General features: G+C 38.2%; 1 pseudogene; it reads left to right on the top strand.

Annotated features, from left to right (window-relative positions):
* Positions 1-13,415: 13,415 nt before the first annotated feature.
* Positions 13,416-17,480, top strand: LOC101960062 (thyroid receptor-interacting protein 11 pseudogene; annotated as a pseudogene).
* The last annotated feature ends 6,794 nt before the right edge of the window (positions 17,481-24,274 follow it).

The following is a 24,274-nucleotide window of genomic DNA, read 5'->3' as shown; positions in this document are numbered from 1 at the left end:
CAAGAACACAGGTAACAATAAATGTTGGTGAGGATGTAGGGTAAAAGGTACACTCATACATTGCTGGTGGTACAGCAAATTGGTGCAACCACTAAGGAAAGGAGCATGGAGATTCCTCAAAAAACTAGAAATGGAATCACCATTTGACCTAGTTATATCACTCCTCAGAATATATCCAAAGGAGTTAAAATAAGCACACTACAATGGCAAAGCCACATCAATGTTTATAGTATCTAAGCTCACAATAGGTAAACTATAGAACCAAACTAGGTGCCCTGCAACAGATGAATGGATAAAGAAAATATGAAGAGTGTGTGTGTGTGTGTACATACATATATATAATAACCATATACCAATGACTCATCTGTATCATGACTACATTGTGAGCTCACCATGAGGCAACCATGATGTGGCCTGAGGTCCACAGTGAGCCCTCCAGGGGAAGGCACTGACATGGTTTACTCTAATGCCTTGCTTTATCCTCCAACTTTCCTCCAAAGGTCACCATAAGGCTCACTAAGGAAACAGACAGATAAAGAAGACAAAGAGGTTGAGTTTTCTGAAAATACCTAGCAAGTTTTCAGACTAAAACCCAGAAACTAGTCATTGTTTCTTTTCATTTTAAATTGAGTAGAGAGAGTCTGAATGGGCAAGGGCTGGCGAGTCCCCAAGTTTGACGATGGCTATACTTCCATGAAACTGAAACTGAAACTCCCATTCCTCTTCATTTCCTTTAAAGAAAAGGTAAAAGAATCTCAAAGAAATGAAATGATTTGCCCATAGTCAACCCAAACTTGAAGTCAGGACTCAGAATGGCCTCTCTTTGCTCGGCTTGTGTTAGTCACCTTGTAGCACAATTCTTGCAGGACACTGAGTCTCAGAGCTAAGTCAGCAAATTTATTCTTACCCTAAATCTTTGTTACCCCCCCCCCACACACACACACTATTTAAAATAACTACAGATGTGGCTCTACTCACAGGAGGTCATGTCTCATGGCTGCATCACAAACTGAAAATAGTATAAGCCAAAAAAATGTATTTAGTACAACTAACCTACAAAACACCATAGCTTAGCCGAGTCTAACTTAAACATCCAGAACACTTACATTAGCATAGTTGGGAAAAATCATCTAACACAAAGCCTATTTTGTCACCAAGTGTGGAATACACCATATGATTGATTGCACACTCTATTGAAAGTGAAAGGCAGAGTGAATGTGCAGCTGTGCTTTCATACCACCAGAAACTAGAAAATGTTAAGTAAAACCATCATAAGTTTGGACCATGTATATTATAATACTTCCAACCTAGACATACCATGCTCAGGCTCTCCATTTCTAAATGTGACTCTCATGTCCCCTCAGCTGCCCAGCAACTAGGTGATGGAGAACTGGCATTAGGTGCAGGTTGACTGGTAAAATGGCTGAGTCCTTCAATTCTATGCTCCACTGAGATGTGGGGATGAAGGTGGTGTGTGGAAGGAAACACCATACACTCAAAAGCAAAGGAGTTAAGACCCTTCTCCATGTCACAATGTATATGGCTGATTCTGCTTCCAAAACTATTTCTTTACATAATAATTTAGGGGACACAAGAGTTAAAAAAAAGTAACATATTTATGCCCAGAAAAAGAAAATGGTTACAATGAGATGTAACAATTAGGAAATGACATCTTCTTTTCATTACACATGTAATTATTTTACAGTATGTGCTGACTTTCCTAGATCATACCAATTTAAATGAGGGTTAACCCCAACAATCAAAAGATTGTAATGCTTGTACCTAATACTTTCTAAACTGGCTTTGGAATAGTCACTACTTCACCACATACCATTTCATTTTATGTTCATGAAAAGGAAAGTATTGCTCTAATTGGTAACATCCACATTATAAATAAAATGTTTCTACTCCAGAGCTGTAAATTTAAGCTCTGACAGCCACTCCTCCCTCTCCCTCCCCCCAACCCTGTGTGTGTGTGTGTGTGTGTGTGTGTGTGTGTGTGTGTGTGTGTGTGTGTGTTTCTGTGTTATTGCAGTGTGAACACCTGGGAGGACCATCAGGCTGCCCAGTGGTGGGCCCTTCCTACCATTTTCAGGACATCAAATCTCAGGGCTAAGTCAACAAATTTCTCCTTACCCTAACTCTTTGTGTACCACTCCATAACAATTTAAAATAACTATAGATGTGGCTGTAGGCCTAGGTTGCTTCTACATCCTATAAAGCCACAGACTCCAGATCATATTTTCACTGCTTCCTTTTCCTTCACACCTTTGTTCTCTTCTGGGTTCATTCTGGAGGTGCATCTGCAGGTGTCACAGACACTGCCCTTGCTCTAGATAGCCCCTGAGTCTGAAGAAGTCTCCATGATAGAGTTTCTGGGAAAATCAATGTGAACTATTCATAACAGTATCATCACAATAACAGGTCACTAAAAACATAAATGATACCATAGAGACAGAACAGGGAGAAGGTGTCAGGACACCTGGAATGATTAATGTGGATAGTAGGCATTGCTTCTTTTCTTGTTCAACACTGTCTTCCTACTACTAGGCTTGAAGCCTGGCAGGTAGGAGTCTACCCAACCAAAGTGTACACCCACTCTATTGGACAAATGAATGAATATTTTTCAAACAAATTTTGCTTTTTACAAAATGAGACTGAATATAGTTGAAAATTGAAGACTGGGTGCATTCTGAAACTCTAGCTCTAAAAAGCTAAGGGGAAGCCTTAGACATGAATGACAATATAAAAAACCCTGTCTTGATTCCTGACCTTACTGCTTGCTAAGTGTCTATAGCATTTCCATGACTACATGAATACAGGTAGAAATTAAAGAAAAAAAAAACATTGTTAGGTGTAGGAAATCAGAGCAGGAACATAGGAACAACAGAGCTGGCCGTGGTGCAAGGAAAGATGCTTGGCAAGTTTCCAACTGAAGCCTCCATATTTCGCTATTTCTATGTTTTCCATGGACAGTTTGGATCAGGTCTTGGTGTTTTATGCAAAGTCCTACTTAATGGCACCAGTTTCCTGAGATTCTTACAGATTCCAGACCTTTCTGCAGAGCTCACATAGGGTTCTGAAGCATCTGGCTGTTCTCCCATCCTTCACCTCATGACTCATGATGGATGCCCGGGGCAGGAATTTGAAAAGGTGCTGCTTGTACAGTTTTTTTTTTTTCATCACTTTCTCTAGGACAGATAAAGAATGCAGGGACCTTGCAAGGTGGCACAGAGATTCTGCAAGCTCTTTGACATGTCAAGTAGTAAAGCAGAATCAATCACAGAAACAACCCCTCACTGTGGTTGGGAGATTAACATCTTTACAAGATAATAAAGCCAAGAAATTATATCTGCCAGCACTCCCAGAAGGAGACTCATAAAGCAATTCTTGGTTAAGCAATGAGGCTCCATGCTCTGGCCCATCAGATTCAGAGAGAAAGCTGAAGCATGGGCTGAAGGAAACCACAGACTTGGTCTGTGTGCCTAAAGCAGTAGACCATTCATGAATGTCACTAGGGTAAGCTCCAGAGTCTGACAGGGTGTTTACAAGGATTCATAAGAAGGGCAACAGATCTTTGAGTTACCCCAACTATTCACCTTTCCATCTCCTACCCATTTAGGGTGGCCATGGATTTAATCTACTCAGATCTTTAAGGACCCTGCTGTAGGGAGCAGAGTCAGTGGGCCGACTTCAAGGGAACACGTTGGAAGTTATCATAGTGCCTGGCTGGGGCCCCACTTTTCCTGGTCGTGTCAGCCAAGTAGGGAAGTGACCTGTTCATTTCTTTCTAATGTGAGTCTTCTCAAGTAGGCACTATTCTCCTTGGTGACTTTGTATCAGCCTGACTAGGACATTTTCAGAACTACACCCCAGGCAGAACTTACTCTTCCAAGTTCTTCTTGTCATCTCTGCTCTCACAGGTGTTGTTAGAATCATGGTGAGAAGTCTCTCCTCACCTACTCCTGCTCCCTCCTCTTTTATCCTTTACAGATATTTTCTTCCAAATCTCATGCATGTCTATCTAGATAATACCAGCAATCCAAATCCAGAAGCTTATTAAAAGGATTACACTCCTTGACCAAGTAGGACATTTTCCCAAAATAAAATATTGGCTCAACATATAAGAATCAATCACTATAAACACCATATTAAAGGGATAATGGGGGAAAGAAGATCCTGCATGATCTTTGTAATAGATTCAGAAAGAACATTCAACAGCACCCAATAATACTCTGTGATAAAAACACTCAGCAAACTAGGATTAGAAGTGAACTTCTTCAACCTAATAAAGGGCATCTTTTTAAAAACCCATGGAGAACCTCATATTTAATGGTGAAAGACTGACAGAAAGCTTTCCTGCTAATACAAGGAAATTCACTGTATTCATATAATAATATGAATCTAATCTCTTAGGATATCTAATGCTGCTATAGTACTTCAACACTGTAATAGAAGTTCCAGCAGGAAAACTGGTCAAGAAAAAGAAAAAAGGAAATCCAGAAAATCGAAATTATTAAAAAGTATCAAATTTATCAGTATTTTCAGATAACTTGATCTTTTCTGTAGAAAAACCATAAACAAGTTACTCACACATACACATGCAAACGTACACACAAATCTGTTAGTACAAATAAACAAATTTAACACATGCATGATATAAGAATATAAAAAATATCAATTGAGTTTCTACACATTAGCAACAATTAAAAATTAAAATGAAGAAAAAATCATTGAAAATAACACCAGAAAAAATAAAATACTTATGATGGAATTTTATCAAAGCATAAGACTTGTATACTGAAAACTGTAAAATGTTGTCAAAGAAGATCTAAGTATATGGAAAAGCAGTCCGTTTTCAAGGATTGAAAGACTTTGTTTGTTAAAATTACAATGTAAATTGATCTATAGATTCCATGTTATTCCAAATGTGATTTTTGTGGAAATAAATGAACTAATCCCCAAATTCATAATGAAATACAAGACGTGATGAATAAACCAAAATAATCTTAAAGAAAAAAGATCAAAGCTGGATAAAGATTTTCTAATTTCAAAATATACCACCAAGCTAAAATAATCAAGACAGTGAGATACTAGCATAAGGATAAATATATAAACCAATGTAATAGAATTGAAAGTCCAGAAATAAACACAATAACAACTGTAAACTGCTTCACAACAAGGATGCCAAGCAATTCAATGGGAAAAGAGTAGTCTTATTAGTAATTAGTGATAGGCACTGGATTTCCACATGCAAGAGAATGCATTTGGACTCTACCTCACTCCCTATATAAGAGCTTAACTATCACAAGGAAACAAATATAAATCTGTATGCTTTTAGATTAGACAATGGTTTCTTAGATATCACATGAAATGTATAAACAAAAAATTAAAAATACATAAATTGGACTTGATTAAAATTAAAACTTTTTTCTTTGAGTCAAAGAACATCATTTGTAAAGGAAAAAGTTAATCCAAGGAGGGATAAAATAATTGAAAGTCATATATCTGATAAGAGTCTAGCATCCATAATATATAAATTTCTCAACATTTAAAAAAAGTCAAATTAAAAAAAATGTTAATAGGTTTAGATAGAAATTTCTTTATAAAAGATATACAAATAAGCAAGAAGCACATAAAAGCTTCTGCCTCCTGAGCCATGGTATTATGGGCATATACCACCACTCCCAGTTCTTCTTTTTCTAGTTCCTTAGCAGTGAATTATGTTTGCAGATATCTAAGTTGTAGATCCCCACTTTGGTTGGGACAAGAGTTCTCTCTATTCTCCTGTATCATGATCTTATTTGTCTATGAACTCATTTCTGTATATTTGTCACTGATCTGAACCCTGATGCCTGCTAAGTAAGCTTGAAGCTACGGGTCCAGACCCACATCTTGTGGGAAAAAATTGAAGACCTTTGAGCCCTCTTGCCAGATCTTGGCTCAAGAGGGCTCTTCCTGAAAGAAGAGAGATTGGTCAGGCCTAAAGATCCCTGTTACTGAGCCCAGTGACCTGTATTCCATGCTGTATTCTACTCTGTTGGGGAAATGTGAAAAGCAATTCCCATATCTTTCCCAATTGGACAATAACAAGGTGATATCTGAGTTTTTCCATAAGAAATCCTTCAAGCCTAAGAGTGCTGCTACTCCTATCATTCATTAAAAGAAATGTTCATGGAACAGAAGGAAGGCGAGAAGACCAGTGAGGTGTTATGGAGCAAAGGTCAAAAATTTGAAAAAAAATAGATTTTATTGTAGGAATAATGGGAATCAATGGAATGCTGAAGGCAGGAAACAATGTGGTCTAATTACAGTTGTAAGAATTTAGTGAGATGATGGGAAGCTACAGTGGAGAAAAGAGATAGGAATGAAGTTAGCACAGTCATATAGTAGTGGGCACTGGATTGTGAGTCAGAAGATGTATCCTCTGATGGGGCTGGTGAAGACTGAAAAACGTGAGAATGGAATGGGGGGTGTCAACAGCATGTATTAATGACTTGCTATCAAGAATAAAGGACGGATGATCAAGAATGACACCCAGATGTTTTATTCACAATAAAACATGTGAGAATGATGCTTTTGACAGAATTTAGAAATAAGGAAACAAGGTTTTGTGTTCACATTGTGTCAGGCCTGGGGACCTACATGCACACAGCTCAGTATTGCTGAAGCCTAACCCATAAGGCCACTGAGGTGGGGGGGGGGCGGATAAGAGACTGAATATATAGAAAAAGGGAGGTTATGTAAATTGTGCACAACACACACACACACACACACACACACCTTTGTTTGCTTTCAATTGTGGCAAAATATTTTGTTCTTTCTAGTGATGTCGAGGAGTTTAGATTATAGGAAATAAGGAAGGCTAAAAGGACAAAGGCAAGTGGAAAGGCTAGAGAAAATAAATAGTCAGAGGATGACTAAATCCTGCCTGCAGAGTTACTCCTCTGAAATAAAGTTCCCCCTTAACTGACATCAGCATTCTTTTTGCCAAATATCTTCATTTTGAATATAAATTCCAAGGTGTGCTTTCAGTTAGGAATAATTATCTAATTATCTATTATCCAGTGGGTATCACTTCATTTTCTCCCTTTTCCCCTTGGTGTTTAGTGTGTGGCTTTTGGCGGGCTGGGAAAGATATGACTCAATTGCCTGTCAGCACAGCTTTGGTGAGAAGAACACATCATGGAAAAGAAATTACACTTGTCTCAGGAGCAGAGTGATAATTGATAACTAATTACTGAAAATTATGTGTGAAGTGGAGAAGACACAAGCCTATTTTCCAAGGCTCCTGGTGATTACAGAACAAGTTTGAGGCACCCTTGACATCCTTCAGGGAGAAACATATGAAAATAATAAGGCATTTTAACTTTCTAATAAGATCTACTTATGGCTTTAAATGATGAGAAGGAGGGAGCAAGTTGGGGTTGGGACTGAGGGGCTCCCTTCCACTTGACTACCCTAAAGAAGGTAGCCCAGGGTTAGCCTCAAAGGTTCCCTAATGGCAGGGAAAGAAGATAAAGCAAAACAGACTTATTTTAGCCATCTTTTTTGCTTCTGTGACTATAGATCTGATCAGAGCAATTATAGAGGAGGAAGAGTGTATTTGAGAACTCACAGTTTCAGAGGACCCTGCTCATAGAAGGCCAGCTCCATTCCTCAGGGCTCAAGGTGAGGCAGAACATCATGGCAGAAGAGTGTGGTAGAGGAAAGCAGCTCACATGATGATCATGAAGCAGAGAGAGAGTGAGATATCCACTTGCCAGATACAGATATATTCCCCAAAGCCACAGCCCCAAGGCCCCACCTCCTCTAGCCACACTCCACCTGCCTTCAGTTACCAATTAATCCCACCAGGTAATTGATTCACTGATTGGGTTAAGGCACACACAACCCAATCATTTCTCCTCTAAACCTTGCATTGTTTCACGATGAGCTTTTGTGGGACACCTCACATCCAAACCATAACATTCCACCCCTGGCCCCCAAAAGCTCATGATCATCTTACAATGCAAAATGTGTTTACTCCATATCCAAGAGTTCCCATAGTCTCAACAGTTTAAAGATTGCCCAAAAGTTGAAGTCCTCTGAGACTGAGAGCAAACTTGCATTGTGAGTTCCTATAAAAATCAAAAGCTATTTACAAGTATGTAATACATAAAGGTACAGAATGAAAATTTCCATTCACAAAAATAGGGGCATAGAAAGAAGGGAAAGGACCAAAGCAAGACTGAAATACCAATGGACAAACAAGTCTTATAGCTCCACATCTGACATCTGGGGCACTTAGCATGGTGATATTCTTTTCAAAGGCCTTGTGTAGCTCCACCCCTGTGGGTTTTTTTTTATTGCAGTTTACATGACCTTTCTCTTGTCTGTCCCTGTTTGATTCCTGAAGCCTTCCTCAGCAGACGATTCATGGTACTCGCATTTCTAAATCTTGAGTGTCTCCACTGCAGCTTTGGCTTCCTCCTTATATCTTCATACAGTGTCTTCTTAGTGGGTGCCCATGGAAGCTACAATTCTGCTGCATTTTTCCTGGCTTCCCAGGCCTTCTTTTGAAATCTTGATGGAAGCCTTCATGACCCCCTAACTCTAGCATCCTGCCTTTCTACAGAACCAGCAACATGTAGTTGACACCAATGTCTGTGGCCATATCAAATAGTAGCCAAGCTCCCAGGGACCCTTGCTGCAGCAAACTCTGAGTGCCTGGGTTAGGTGAGTATGTTGAAAAAACTTTCTAGGAACTCTGTGCAAGAAGGGTAACCCACCCATGTCTTCCCAAGAGAATTTTTATTTTTACTTCCTTGAGCCTGAGATGGGCGTAATCTTGCCAGTTCCTGAGATGCCCTCAAGCCATCTTTGTCATTGTCTCTGAGAAAAATATTTAATATTTCTTTAGTGGCAGTACAGTCTTTAACCACCACAACTTATTTAGCCCCAGTTTTACCCCCACCTTTCAAGTTGTAGTTTTTCAAATATTTCTGCTCTGATTTTTTGTTCCTGAATATCATAATAAACTTGGCTAAAAGCTTCCAGCAATATTCATGCCATGACCTGAATTCAATGCTGCCTAGATATTTCTTCTGTCAGATTAAGTCCATTACTTTTAAAATCAGCTTCACAGAAAGTCTCAGGAGACTAGCAAAATACAGACAACTTCTCAGCCAGAGCATGACATGAATGGTCTCTAGTCCAATTATCAATTTTGTACTCCTTTTCCTCTAAACTCTCTTGAACCCTGTATTCACTGTTCTACTGGTATTTGGGTCTTCTGAGCTCTCACCAAAATCAGCCATTAAGGTCTGTTTACAACAATCCAAAGCATTTCCAGCGTACACTGCTACACGTCTAAAAATTCCTCCAACTAATTCGAAAAAGCTTGAAAATCTTCTGAACTCTGTGGTCAGTTTAGCCACATGAATGACCCCACTTCTGGTACAATTTTTTGTTTTAGTCTTTTTTGCTGCATTGACTGAAAGACCTAACCAGCACAACTGTAGAGGAGGAAAAGCTTATTTAGGCTATCAAAATTCAGAAGTTTCAATCCATAGACAATGGACTCCATTCCTTGGGGCTCAAGGTAAAACTGAACATCTTAGCAGAAGAGTATGATGGAGGGAAGTTGCTCACATGATGATCAGAAAGTAGAGAGACAGGTACATTTCCACATGCCAAATATAAGCATATATCCCAAAACCATGCCCCCGAGGCCCCACCTCCTCCAGCTGAATCCCACATGCCTTCAGTTACCACTCAATTAATCCCATCAGACAATTAACTCACTGATTCATTAAGACTCTCAAAACCCAATCATTTCTCCTCTAAATCTTCTTGCATATTCTCATACATGAGCTTTTTGGGACACCTCACATCCAAACCATGACAAAACTTCACTTTCTTAAAAACATTTCTGAAAAGCACAAGTCTAATCAAGATACTCCTCTGCTTGAAAATCTCTAATAGTTTTCCTTTGTGCAGAAAGATTCTCAATGAGGTATACACAGCCCTCCAACCTCCTCTTTCATGGCTCATCTCCATTCACTTCTGCTTGCAGAGAAGAGCTGACTGATGATAGGGATGGTAGAAGTGTACTTCTGCCTTTGGTGCCTCCTAAGGGCCATTCTTTCTCTCATCTGAACATTTGCATCAGCTGTTTTTTTAAGCCTACAGCAATTTCCTCTTTGGCTGTCAACCTTTCTCATTCTTTTCCTTAACAAGGCTTTCCTGCACCACAACCATTGTTATGCCATTCCATCCATTCATTGTTTTTAATAGACTATTTTTATAAGAGTTTTAGATTCAAAGAACTGCAAAAATAGTACAAAGAGTCCCACACCCAGTTTTTTCTAACATCTTACATTTGAAAAGTACATGTGTTATGATTAATAAAACAATATTTATATTAAGTAAATTCTATTGTTTGCTCATATTTTATTAGTTTTGTAAACAAAAGATCCATTTTCTATTCTAAGGTCCCATCCAGGATACCTTATGAAATGGTTTGGGTATGACTTGTCCCCTAAAGTTTCATGTACTGGAAGCTTGATCCCAGGGGTGTAGCAATGTTGACAGGTGATAAGACAATCAATGGGGCAGTGTGGGTGTCACTAGGGCTCTTACTCTCAGTAGAGATTAATATAGTTCTCACTGGACTCCAGTAGGTTCCTTTGAGGGTAGATTTTTAAGAAGGCAAAAATCCTAGCTTCTGTATTTGTGGATTCCTATCTTCCCATATTTCTGGCTAAAGCTGAGCAGAAGCTGGAGCCATGTTCTTGAGTCTACAAAATTGTGAATTGAGTAAACCTCATTTTATAAGTACACATCCTCGGGTATTTAATCTCAATAATAGAAAATAAATTAGTATACTATATCACATTTAAATGTTATGTTTTCTTAGAATTCTCTTGGCTATAAAATTTTCAAAAATTTCTTATATGTGATGACCTTGAAATTTTTTTTTAAAGAGAGAATTTTTAAATATTAAATAAATAATGTTTTAGTTTTTGGTGGACACAACATCTTTGTTTGTATGTGGTGCTGAGGATCAAACCCGGGCCACACGCATGCTAGGCAAGCGCGCTACCGCTTGAGCCACATCCCCAGCCCACCTTGAAATTTTTAAGAACTATTCACATATATTGTAGGAATTCCTTCTATTGAAATTTATCAGGTCATTTTCTCAAAATTAAACTGGAGAATGGCTTGTATGAAGAAAACCATATAGCTAAATGGCCATTTTCATTGTGGCAGATCAATGATATATCCTATCAACATGATGTAAGATTATTGTCAGGTTGCTCCACTGTTACTCTTAGTTCTCCTTTGCCATGCTATGCTACCTTTAGGAAGAAATTGGTACACATAGGATACATTCAGGGGTGAAAATTTCTACATCCAAGGAGCTGGAGTATAACAACTACCTAAGTTATTCTGGAATTTTTTGGATGAGAAGATTTATTTTCTTACCCATTTGTTTACATAGCCCTTTATTTTATATCACTATAGATGCATGTATGTTTATCTTATTCATCGACTTCTAGTCTGATACTGCTTTGTTATTCAGATTGTTCTAGTTTTGGTCACTGAGAATGTTCTCAGTTGGTTTCTATGTCCCTTTGACATACCCAATCATTGTGGTATCTTTGCTTGCTTATTATTTCATAGTCCTTTTATACTTTCCTGTGCTACAAGACAGATTCTTCCAGCTCTTCTTGTATATTTTCTTCCCTAGTCCTAGAATCAGCCCTCTCTTTCTCTCCAAGCAGCTCTGGTTCCTAACATTGAAAAAGCCATTAGAAACCAATAGCAGGTATGCTCATTAATACCAGATTGTAGTTGACTCTAGGCTTCTCAGTAAGAAAATAGCATATATATATATATATATATATATATATATATATATATATATATATCTGAAAATATTTCTATATGTATCCATCTTTGACTATATCAAGCTAGACATGAGTTCATGTGGCTGTCTCCAATTCTAATCTATTGCCACAGGGATATTTCTGGTCTCCTCCTGTATTTATCTGTAAATTCTCACTCTAACCATACAAAGCCTGGCTCCTATTTTCCACTATCCAATGAAATGAACTGTTCAATTCCAGTCTACATATAGAGCAGTTATTAGCCTATATATTTGTGAGAACAATTTGTCAATTGGAGTATGCTTACATATACTTTATGTTACCCTTACTCATACAGATTCACTTCCAAAGATTTAGTCAGCACCTTTCACTCACCTCTCTCTGTGAGGCTGTTTCAAACATTTGTAACTTAATTAGATTGTTTGACATGTTCTGTTCCACATTCTACAATCCTCTGATATCTTAATTTTTTAAATATTTTTTTTGCATATTTTAGGGTAATATTTTGGGCTGTGAAGATCAATGAACTCATAGAACCCACTATTACAATATCATAGTACCTGAAAAATCTTCTGTGTATACCCTAGGAAGCACCAATCTTTTCACCATTACTCTAGTTTTATATTTCTCCAAATGTTACATAAGTAACATAGCATTTTCAAACTGGCATTTAATAGTCATTCTTGTTTTGTGAGTGGATAGTTCACTTCATTTATTGCTGAAAAACATTCAATTAGATGAATATATCACAATTTATGTGTCCATCTGTAGAAGGACATCTTGGTTTGTTCCAAGTATTGGAGACTATAACTAAAACTGCTGTAAACACCTGTGTACAGATTTATATAGAGAAATAAATTTTCAAAAAATTTGGGTAAATACTAATGACAGTAGTGTCTGCATCATGTGGTAGGAGTGTGGTTAGCTTTATAAGAAAATGACAAACTGACTTTAACAGAGGATGTTTCATTTTGCATTCCCACCAGGAATGACCTAGAGTTTCTGTTGTTCATGTTTTCAGCAACATTTGTTATTGTTATTTATTTTGTCATTGTTATTTACCCTTTTCAGAGGTGTGTAGTTATATCTCATTATTGAGTAAGATGTCAAAAAGGAGTAGTAGGAGAAGATACCCTTGATTGTTCCTGATCTTAGTGGGAAAGTTTCAAGTTTATTATCATGAGGAATGAGGTAGGGGTGATATGGCTACCAGCACCCAGGTGGCAGGAGCAGCCTGCAAGCTAGGGCAAGTCACCCAGTACTGGGGGAGAAGTCACCCAAGCCCTAGGGCAGAAAGAGGAGGAAACGAGCCAAGGCCCCCTGGGGGTGACTGGGCCACTGGAGCCAAGTCACTGGTGCAAGCCCAGGCCAGATCTCTGAGTTTCCAGGCCGAATACAATGGTTGGCAGGAGCCCTGCCTTTGCGGAATTCTTAGTGCTTGGGTCATAATTGACCCCGCAGTGCTCAAGGAGGTTCAGAGCAAGTGGATAGAGATTGAGGTGGTTTTCAGAGTGGGTCTAATGGCTCACTGAAATTGTGGAAATGTCATCCTGGTTTAAAGACCTAGGCTCTGGCTTGGGCCACTCCTTGGGTCAGGTGGGGGGCAGCTTGGTTTCCCTCAATGGCTTATCTCCAACGTCACCCAAGATGAGGTTCTCGATGATCTCGAGGATGTAGAAGCCGGTTTACCTAATTATTGGAGAAAGAACATGGAAGATACCAAATGGATGATCAGATATGACAATGAAAGGCTTAAAAACTATTGTACTGAGCTGGAAGAAAGGTATATAGCATCTGAGCTATGGATCCAACATCAATCTGCAAATTACCGAAATGAACTGGAAGAGAAAGAAGTAGAAAGCAGGCAACTTAAAGCAAGATAGTTTGCACTACAAGATGAGTTGTCCACACTGCAGTCAGTACATTCAGGAGCTGGTGTTACACCAGCAATGACTGCCCCATCTTCATTCGGTAATAAGATCAGTCATGGTTCAGCTTTTCCTGGTGATGACATGGACTTCAGTGACATCATTTCAGAACAACAAGAAATAAACAGACTTTCAATTGAAATTTCAAGACTTGAATCTCAAGTTGGCCATTGGAGGGATATAGCTCAGGCCCAGGCAACACATAATTCTGATCAAAGTGAAATCTGCAAACTACAAAATACTATTAAGCTACTTGAACAAAACCAAAGTCAAGACCCCGATCATTGTCAAGAGGAAATGTCAGTTTTGCAGAATGCACATCAACAGAAACTGGCAGAGATAAGTCGCTGGTATCGAGAGGAATTAAATGACTATGATGAAAGGACTGAAAAACTTGAAAATCACTTACAACAAGGTGACTCAGGAGTTACAGTAACTGTCTAAAATCAGTGAGATGGAAAAAACTATTCGGGTTCTACAAACTTGAGAAAGTAGAGTCTGCAACAAAGATGGGGAAACTTGAGGATCAAATAAAAGATATAAATAAAAAAATATCTTTGGCAGAAAATGACAGAGACACCTTGAAGAGAGAAAAAGAGCAGCTCAGTGTGGAGAAGCGACAAATAATTGAACAGTGTGAAACCTTGAAGGTGGAATGTAGTCAATTGCAGCCTTCTGTGATAGAGCAGAAAGATGAGGAAATTGAGAATTTGTGGAAAACCAGTGAACAAATAAAAGTCCATTTGCAGGAAGACACACACAACACTCCAGCAGACAATTCTGATAGTTTTCAAGAAACTAAAAAAAAAAAAAAAAAAAGCCTTCCTATAGAAAATGGAAGTGAAAAACACAACCTGTATAACTATGAAACTGATGAAACTGAAAAATTAGTGAAAGGAATCCAAGAATGAGAACTTGAGATTCAACTTCTAAATTAAAAGAACATATATTTAACCAGACAGATAGATCAGCTGTCCAAAGATGAAGTTGCTAAACTCACTCAAGTTATCCATCAGGAAGATATGGAGATACAAACTCTTCAGGCTAAAATTTATTCAGGTTCCTACACACAGGATGTCATTTCCCTTCAGCAGCAACTGCAGACCTTCACTATGGAAAGAGACCAAATATTAGCTGTTTTGAATGAGAAGTCAAAAGAAAATGCCCAACTGCAAACAGAACATCAGAAAATGAAGGATACAGTCACTGCCAAAGCAGCAGCCCTCATCAGCTTCAAAAAGAAAATAAAAAATTGTCCACCAAATTTGAAAATAGTGATCAAGATACGCTTAGAGAAACTCTGCAGAATTTATCTTATATCATTAGAGAAAAAGACTTTGAAATAGATGCACTAAGTCAGAAATCTCAGACTTTATTGGAAGTTTTACGAACCACTGGCACTAGTCATGACCTTCGAGGTGTTAATAGTCATCAGCTCGAGGAGTTCCTACAAGAACATGATGAATTAAAACAGCAAGTGAAAAAAAGGAGGAATGAAAACGACAGGTAATGACAACCATTCAAAATCTGTATCATGAGTCAGCCCAATATGAGGAAGACCTTCTTCAACTTGAAGCCCAAGTTTTGGTTGTCAGTGATAACAGTTCTAAATTAGAAGCAGACTACACTGGCCTCATCCACTGTTATGAGCTGAATGAAACCAAACTCAAACATTTTGGGCACAAATTAAGCTAGTGCCTAGGGCAAGTTTGCAGCAGCAAAGATCTCTTTTTAGGAAAACTTTATATGATTACACGCCAGCTGTTGTCTGCCTCATCACTTACCTCCCAGTCAGCAGAGGTCAAAGAGCTGAGAAAATCACTGCAAGAAACAGAGGCCACCATTAAGGAGCTCCAGGAGAATAACCACAGGTTGTCTAATGTAACTGCTCTCACCTCCAAGAGAGAAAAGAAAGAACATGAACAAACAGATTCCAAAATTGAAGAGCTCAAGGAAAAACAAGATCTGTTACAAAATTACTGAAAAAAAAGACCTCTTAATCCAAGCCAAAAGTGATCAGTTACTTTCTTCAAATGCAAAGTTCACTAACAAAGTGATTGAAAATGAGTTGTTGAGGCAAGCAATAACAAACTTCAAGGAGAGAATATTAATTTTAGAAATGAACATTTCTCAACGAAAAGGGAAAAATGAAAAAATAATAGAAACATCCAAAGAAAAGGAAACGGAGTATCAAGCATTACAAGAGATGAACATGAAGTTCTCTATGATGCTGCGAGAACAAGAGTTCAGGTACCAGTCAATGGAAGAGAAAGCGCTTGCCTTTGAGCAACTGTTAGGAGAAAAAGAACAGGGCAAAGCTGGGGGATTAAATCAGCTTTTAAATGCAGTTGAATCAATGCAGGAGAAGACCATTCTGTGTCAGCAGTAGACAGACCAACTCACCTTGTCCCTAAAGAACAAATAGATGGAAAAAGTACCCTCCAGCAAGAGGCTCAACACTTACATGACAAAGAATTACATTTAAATCAGGAGGTACAAAGACTGAGGAGCCATCTTTTAGAATCAGAAGATTCTTACACCTGGGAAATTTGGGCTGCAGAGAAGAGAGAGATGAACCTGAGAGAGAAAGTCACACTATTGGAGGAAAAGCTACTTTCCTCTTCTAATGCAAGTCATCCAGCCAGTGTGCAGATAGAGTCCCTGCAGAAACAGGTGTGTTTATTCTCCCAAGAGAGGGATGAGAATGCACTGCAGCTTTTGCTCTACCAGGAACAAGGAAAGCAGTATGCCATGTCATTAACTAACCTGCAAATGGTTCTGGAGCATTTCCAACAAGAAGAAAAAGCTGTGTATTCAGCTGAATTAGAAAAGGAAAGACAACATATAGCCAAATGGAAGGAAAAGGCAAAAAATCTAGAAAAAGAAGTATTATTATCATTACAGGAACGTTTGGATGAAGCCAATGGTGTGTTGGATTCAGCAACCAGACTTACACAACAGTTACATTAAAGGAAGAACAGATTGAAGGATTTAAAAAGCATAATGAGCTCCAACAAGAAATGTTGAATGATGCACAAAAGAAATTGATGAACTCGGAAAATTGCACAGAAGGAAAAGTGGACAAAGGAGAAACCTGTTCATTGGGCATTTCTAGACACTAAAAAGTAAGCGTCACGAAGTGTTAGTTAATGGGAAGCATCCTGGTCATTCAAAAGGACGAAATGGAGCAGTTGTTGAATGGAGATGATGGTGGTGTTACTAAGTGGATGACTCCTTGGCTTGGAGGAGGATCAAAAAATGTCCCTAACACATCTTTGAGACCAATGAGCAATGTCGCTTAATAGTTCTTTTTCAGAACTTTTTGTTAAATTTCTGGAAACAGAATCTCCTTCATTTGTTCCACCACCCAAACTTTCTGCTCCTGCCATGAAACATCTAGACTCCAGAGGAAGGAGAAAGGAAGGTGAGAATGTACCAAGAAGTTTGAAAGATGCAGCAGAATTCAGAGCTGGTAGAAGAGCGAGCGGCTGTGAATCCATTTTTGACACTGCGTTCTGTGGCTGTGCCACTGATTAGCCTAGCTGGACTTGGACCTGGTGGACCTAGGAATCCCCTTTTGAGTCCCATTGCAGACTTCTTGCCCACCTTTACACCATTGCCAGTGTACCCCAACAATAGTGCCAGAGTTGTACCAAAGGACCTTATAAGTAATAGGTGATTCTCAAGCCAGAGATGATTTAGCACTTTGAAGAAGCCATAAACACTTTTGTACTTTTTACAAAGTGGCCTTTTTGAAAAGAAGTCATATATTTGCAGGGAAAAAGAAAAAGAAAAAAGTTGATATAAAGAGCTACCAGGTATTTTGACTCCCCCTCCCTCTTTTTTTTTTTTTTGGTGTGTATTTTTTTGCTGTAGCACTTATTAAAATTTTGTTCTTATATTATCAGGTAATCAACAGCAATAATAACTATAGATAAAAATGTCTGATTTATATAACAGAAAAGAAGAAAACTTCAACCCATATGAAAAAGATATATACTTCAGAATTTGGGCTATATGAAAACAAAATGTGATGTAGCAAAGTTGTGAATTCTTTAGTTTATAAAAGAAAGCACTGTATAACTACTAAAAGAAAATTACAGTGGGAGGGACTGAACATGAAATTTAGTAGATAATTCCTAAGATTCTTTTAATCATTTAAATTATTTTATTAATTTAATCAATTAATTTTATTTATGAACTTCATAAATTAATTTATATTAAATTTTGATTTATATTTAAATTTTTATTGAATTTTATTAAAATTAATTTGGTAAAATTAATTTAAATAAATTTTAATATAAATCAATTTAATATTATATAGTTTAACTTGCAATTAATTTTGATAAAATGTTCTCAATGGTTTTAGAAGTTGCAGGTGTCAGAGAAGTATTTGCTATATATTCTACTTTTTTTTTCTTCTCGATTTTCACCTAACTTGAGCTGGAAACTTTTGATTTATCCTTTATCTTAATTTACAGAAATAAAAAGTGAAGACAAAATACCTAGTGGCTATATAGATCAGCTTTTTCTTTCAATTTTAAATTTTCTCTCATTTTCAGCTTCTTTATTTGATTTTCACATTCCTTTAGGATAGAAACATGAGGTTTATCTTTTAAAATCTCAAGCAATTTACAATTAGAAAAGAAAGGACTAATCATGGCTTCTTTAAGTAGTTCACAAAGTAGACCTGAAGCAAATATGAATCATCTTTAGAAGAATTTGTATCAAAAGGCTGAGAACAAGATTTCGCACACCAGTCCCCTACAACTCTTCGAATGTGGTTCTCTGTGATTTCATGATGCATATAGGTTGATGTGACAACCACCACAACAGCCACCAGACACACTTGCATCCTAAGGATCAGTGAAATCACCTCCGTGCACCAGCACCAGCTGTTTAGAACTTAAGAAAATTTTACCAGCCCATTATTAAAAAATCCTGACTTGAGGCTTAAGTGAATGAGGATGTTCATATTTATACTTTGAAGTGGTACATTGAAGAGCATTTTCTTGCAGATTTTGTCAATGTAGCTATGTCTCAAAAAGGGAAAAATTGTATAGCAAGAAAATGTAAAAACAAGTTGAGTTCAAATATATAAAGAGCTCTGGCTCCAACTAGAGTGAAATTTGATTGTCAAATTGCTGTGATTACTATATATTTTTAATGTATTTGGGAGACTAGAAGTTTTGATTATGTGTTAATGGATAAAACTTGTTTTTCCAAAAAATTAACAGGCCAAACTGATTCACATAGTGTCACCTTTCTTCTTAGCTAACTTATTTAAATTGCCATTCTTCCATACATTATAAAGGAAGTCCCATAAGAGTTCATATGAGAAATGTTCAATTGCCCCCTGAGCTCTGCCCAGTTGGCATCATAGATGCTCCTCTACTTAACCCCACCATAAATGAAAACATCTCAAATTGAAAATGCATGCACCACACCACGTGCCTAGAAGCACAGTGCTCTGCAGAATGCTGCTTGCTTCCCCTGATGATCCTGTCACTGATGGGGAGCTGCCACTCACTGATGCTGCCCCATCAAGAGGGTATTGTGCTGCATATTGCTAGCCCAGGACAAAGGAAAATCCAAAATCTAAAGTACGAATTCTACTGGACATGTCCTACTTTTGAATTAACAAGACTTTGAAAAAATGTTTTTTTTTTAAAAAAAATAAAAGCATTTTTAGCTATGGTTATAATTATATTAGAGCCTTTATCTGTTTTCCAGCTTATTTAGCTATCTCCTATAAGGATGAAAGAGTTACCCCAATTACTTTCACATTACATAGGAAATTCGGAGATTTATAACTCTTGTGTATGTGGTTCTCTGCGATTTCATCATGCATATAGGTTGAAATGACCACCACCATCAGAGCCACAAGACACCCTTGCATCCTAAGGATCACTAAACTCACTTCATTGCACCAGCTCCAGCTGTTTGAAACTTAAGAATAAGACTATTTCTTTAATTTTTATAAGCTCATTATAAAATATCCTGACTTGAAGTTTAATTGTGTGAGGATGTTCATATTTATACTTTGAAGTTTTACATTGAAGAATATTTTCTTGCAGATTTTGACAATGTATATGCCTTAGAAATAAAAACCTTTATTCTTTTTATGCCATATTTCTTGAATGTTCTGCTCATGGTTTCATACTCTTTACACTGTGTGTTCTATATTCTTTTTAAAAATTATATATGTTGAACTCACTGTCTAAAGACCTGTCTTCCAAGTGGTCTAATATGTTGGTGATGCTTTCAATTGAACTTTTTAATTTATTTATTGTTTCTTTCATTTCAAGGATTTTTGTTTTTTGTTTTCTAGAATCTCTATCTCCCTACTGAAGTAATCTTTTGCTTCCAAGATTTGTGTTGTTTATGTAGCTCTTTGTCAAAATGATCTTTTGCTGCCTGTATTTGGTCTTTTATATCATCCTTTAATTTGCAGAACATTTTCATTATGTACATCCTGAACTCTTTCTGTCATCTTCTGCTGTGCTGGCCGTGGATTCTAATAATGTGGTATCTTGATTTGTTTGGGGCCCTTTCTTCCCTTGTCCTTTCGAATTGCTGGTGTGTCTTCCCTTCTAGCACTGTGGATCCTAGGCAATACCATTTTTACCCTACAGGCTTACAGTGCCTCTGTAGGGATCACCTCCTTTGAGGTGAAGGACAATGTTATCAGATCCTAATATAAGCCATATACACCCTAAAAACCAATGTTTGCAAATAAGATGTTTACATTTGGCCAATGTACAGATATTGTGAATTCAGTTATTATCTACAATATACCCAGTAGGTTTGTAAAAGAGTTTACAGTTTCTGATGGTAGAAAAAGAAGTGGGGATGAGGGGTGGGTTAAGATGATATGCTGAAGAGGTAGGAGGTGAGGATACAGAGTTGTTGTATCTTAGGAAGTGTGAAAGAGAAATCTAAAGAAGATTAGCAGCAGAAGAAAGGAGAGGAAGTAAATTTGGGTAAACAAGTAAGTGGGAAGACAAGAGAGTACATAAAACAAACACACATATATATCAAGAAAAATAAAAAATGTAGCAGAAATTGGTGGGAAAAAAGAAGAATAAAAAAAATCTACAACACCACTGTAACATACTATTCAGAAGTCGAAGTCCTCAAAGTCCTAATTCATTCAAAAATTTACATATGTTGGGGATGTGAGATGGCCAGAGGGAAAAAATCTTGAATGAAGACACAGGGCTTGTTTTGGTTTGAGATCAGTATCTTTCCTGTTTCCCTTCTCATCCAATAGGTGGAGTCATCTGTTGTTAGCTGGTATCTCTGCCCTCAGGATGGTGAATGTAACCATGGTGCCATTGTGCCAGGTTAGCAGCTGCTGGGGAGAGAGGGAGTTAGAAATTGGGTACCTGGAAGATGGTGATGACGTTGACCCAAGATGGAGGCTCTTGATTTCAGAAGTAGGGTGTTGGGTCAGGTAGGGGGAGCCAGGCAATGGTGTTGGATGATGAGTTTAGCCACAAGCTCTGTGACTTGCAGTGTGGGCTGACTTCAGAGCTTGTGTGAAATTCCCGGGTGCAGGCAGGCTACTGCACATAGAGGGCTGTATCCACTGCTGCTGAGTCCGAAGAAGGCAATTACCAGGGGAGCCCCACTTAGGTAGATGGGGTCTACACAAGGAGGATGTTCCAAGTTCCTACTCATGGGAAGCTGCTAGGTGTCCTACATGGAAGAGGCACAATGCTTTCTGCTTAAGTGTGTGGCTGAAAGTTCTTCACGAGTGCTGCTGCCATCTCTGATGGCCTCCCTGGGGTTCCCAGTAGTCCTTGTGGGCGAGTAGCTGGGAGACCTCTGATGCTGAGGTCTGGAGCCCTGGATGGGTTCAGGGGGCAGGAAGATTGCTTGAAGAGAAGCAGTATTCTCACTACTTGCATCCCAGATCATGGAGCTGCTTCCCTCTGGCCCGCCATCCTGAATCCAGAAATAGAAACATTTATATAGAAAGAAAAGGTGAAAACAAGACTAGTCCAAATATGTAAAGAGGTCTGGACCCAACTAGAGCAAAGTTTGATTGTCAATTGTGCTGTGATTAACTGTATATTTCTAATGTATTTGGGAGAATGGAAGTTTTGATTATGTGTTGATGGTTAAAACTTGTTTTTCCAAAAAATTAACAGGTAACACTGTGTGAAACAGTGTCACCTCTCTTCTTAACTTATTTATATAGCCATTCTTTGGTAGATTGTAAAGGAAGTTCCCATAGCAGTTCATATGAGAAATGATCAACTGCCTCCTGAGCTCTGCCTAGTTGGCATCATAGACGCTCTTCTACTTAACTCCACCATACACAATTTAAACAGATCAATTTCAAGCAAGGAAATAGAGGACGCCATCAGTAGCCTACCAACCAAGAAAAGCCCAGGATTGGAGGGATACCCAGATGAGTTCTATAAGACATTTAAAGAAGAACTAACACCAATGTTTCTCAAATTATTTTATGAAATATAAAAAGAGGGAACACTTCCAAACACATTCTATGAGGCCAATATTACTCTGACTCCAAAACCAGACAAAGACACAGCAAAGAAAGAAAACTTCAGATCAATATCACTAATGAATATAGATGCAAACTTCTCAATACAATTCTGGCAAATTGAATACAAAAACGTATCAAAAAGATCGTGCACCATTATCCAGTGGGGTTTATTCCAGGGATTCAAGGTTGGTTCAACATACAGAAATCAATAAATGTAATTCATCACATCAATAGACTTAAAGATAAGAATCATAGGATCATCTCAATAGATGCAGAGAAAGAATTTGAAAAAGTGCACCCCTTCATGTTCAAAACACTAGAAAACCTAGGGCTATCAGGAACATACCTTAACATTGTAAAGACTATCTATGCTAAGCCCCTGGCCAAACATCATTCTAAATGGAGAAAAATTGAAAGCACTCTCTCTAATAACTGGAACACGACAGGGATGCCCTTTTTCACTACTTTTAACATAGTTCTTGAAACTAGCCATAGCAATTAGACAGATGAAAGAAAGAGATAAAGGCGCAAGAAAAGAACTCAAATTATCATTTTTTGCAGATGATGATTGTATATCTAGAAAATCCAAAACATTCCACCAGAAATCTTCTGCAACTAATAAATTAATTCAGAAAAGTAGTTGCATATAAAATCAACACCATAAAAAAAGGGCATTTCTGTACATCAGTGACAAATCCACTAGGAAAACCACCCCATTTACAATAGCCTCAAAAAACAAACCAACCAACCTTGGGAATCAACTGAATGAAAGAGATGAAAGACCTCTACAATGAAAACTATACTATGCCAAGGAAAAAAAAAGACTACCATGGGAGGTGAAGCTAGGTGGCCCAGATACTCCTACACCACCCTGCAAGGAACCCATGCTCACAGTAGGCCCGGCTCCACCCCTCCATCAGCAGGTACCTACTGGAGCCCAGCCTCTGGCACAGGACCACCTCTTCAGACCAGCAGACTACTGCGGGAGCCCAGTCCTGGCTCAGATCCACCCATGCCAACTTACACAGAACCCATATCCAGAATAGGTCTGAGTTTGCCCCACCACACACCTGGGAGCCTAAACCTAACCCACTTCCATCTTGGGACACTGCAGTCTTCTCCATAGCCTTCCCCTTGCAGTAGCCCCTAACTACAAACATGTCCTAGAATCAGCTGCATCCCAAAGAGAGTGAGGGGTCCACCCTTTCAGCCCCATCTATGTAAGACATTACTTCCATCTTGGGACACCTCAAGTATTATCTCAAGTTAACTCAGCTATTGCTGCCACCACTTTACATGCAGTAGCATACATTGAGGGTCACCAGCAGGGTCTGGAAGCCCAACATCAAGAGGAGGTACAGACAGTCTTCATGGGTACTACAAGAATATAGGGTAGAAACTGTAATATCTCAGATCCATGATGCAAGAAAGGAAGACACATAGACAACATAAAAAAACAAGGGAGGAAAGTGCCCCAAACAAACCAGGATACTACTATAACAGAACCCATGGACAGCAAATTTGATGAAGTGTTAGAGAAGGAGTTCAGAGGGTTCATAATTAAAATGATCTGTGAATTAAAGAATGACCTAAGTGAGCAAATACAGGCAAAATTTGTTCACTCCAACCAAGAGATAAGAGAGCAAACACAGGTAGCAAAAGATTACTTCAAGAAAGAGATAGAGACTCTGAAGAAAAAACCAGCCAGAAATCCTTGAAATGAAGGATACAATAATCCAAATAAAAACTCAATATAAAACATAACCAACAGACTAGACCAATTAGAAGAAAGAACATCAGATAATGAAGTCAAAGTATATAATCTGGAAAATAAAGTTGATCACACAGTGAAGATAGTAAGAAACCATGAACATCCAAGAATTATGGGACAGCATCAAAAGACCAAATCTAAAGATTACTTCAAGAAAGAGATAGAGACTTTGAAGAAACAAAAAACG

Source organism: Ictidomys tridecemlineatus, chromosome 2 (genome assembly GCF_052094955.1).
Source record: "Ictidomys tridecemlineatus isolate mIctTri1 chromosome 2, mIctTri1.hap1, whole genome shotgun sequence".
NCBI classification, from domain to species: domain Eukaryota; kingdom Metazoa; phylum Chordata; class Mammalia; order Rodentia; family Sciuridae; genus Ictidomys; species Ictidomys tridecemlineatus.
The sequence above is the reverse complement of the archived record's forward strand: the minus strand, read 5'-3'. Positions and strand labels throughout refer to the sequence as shown.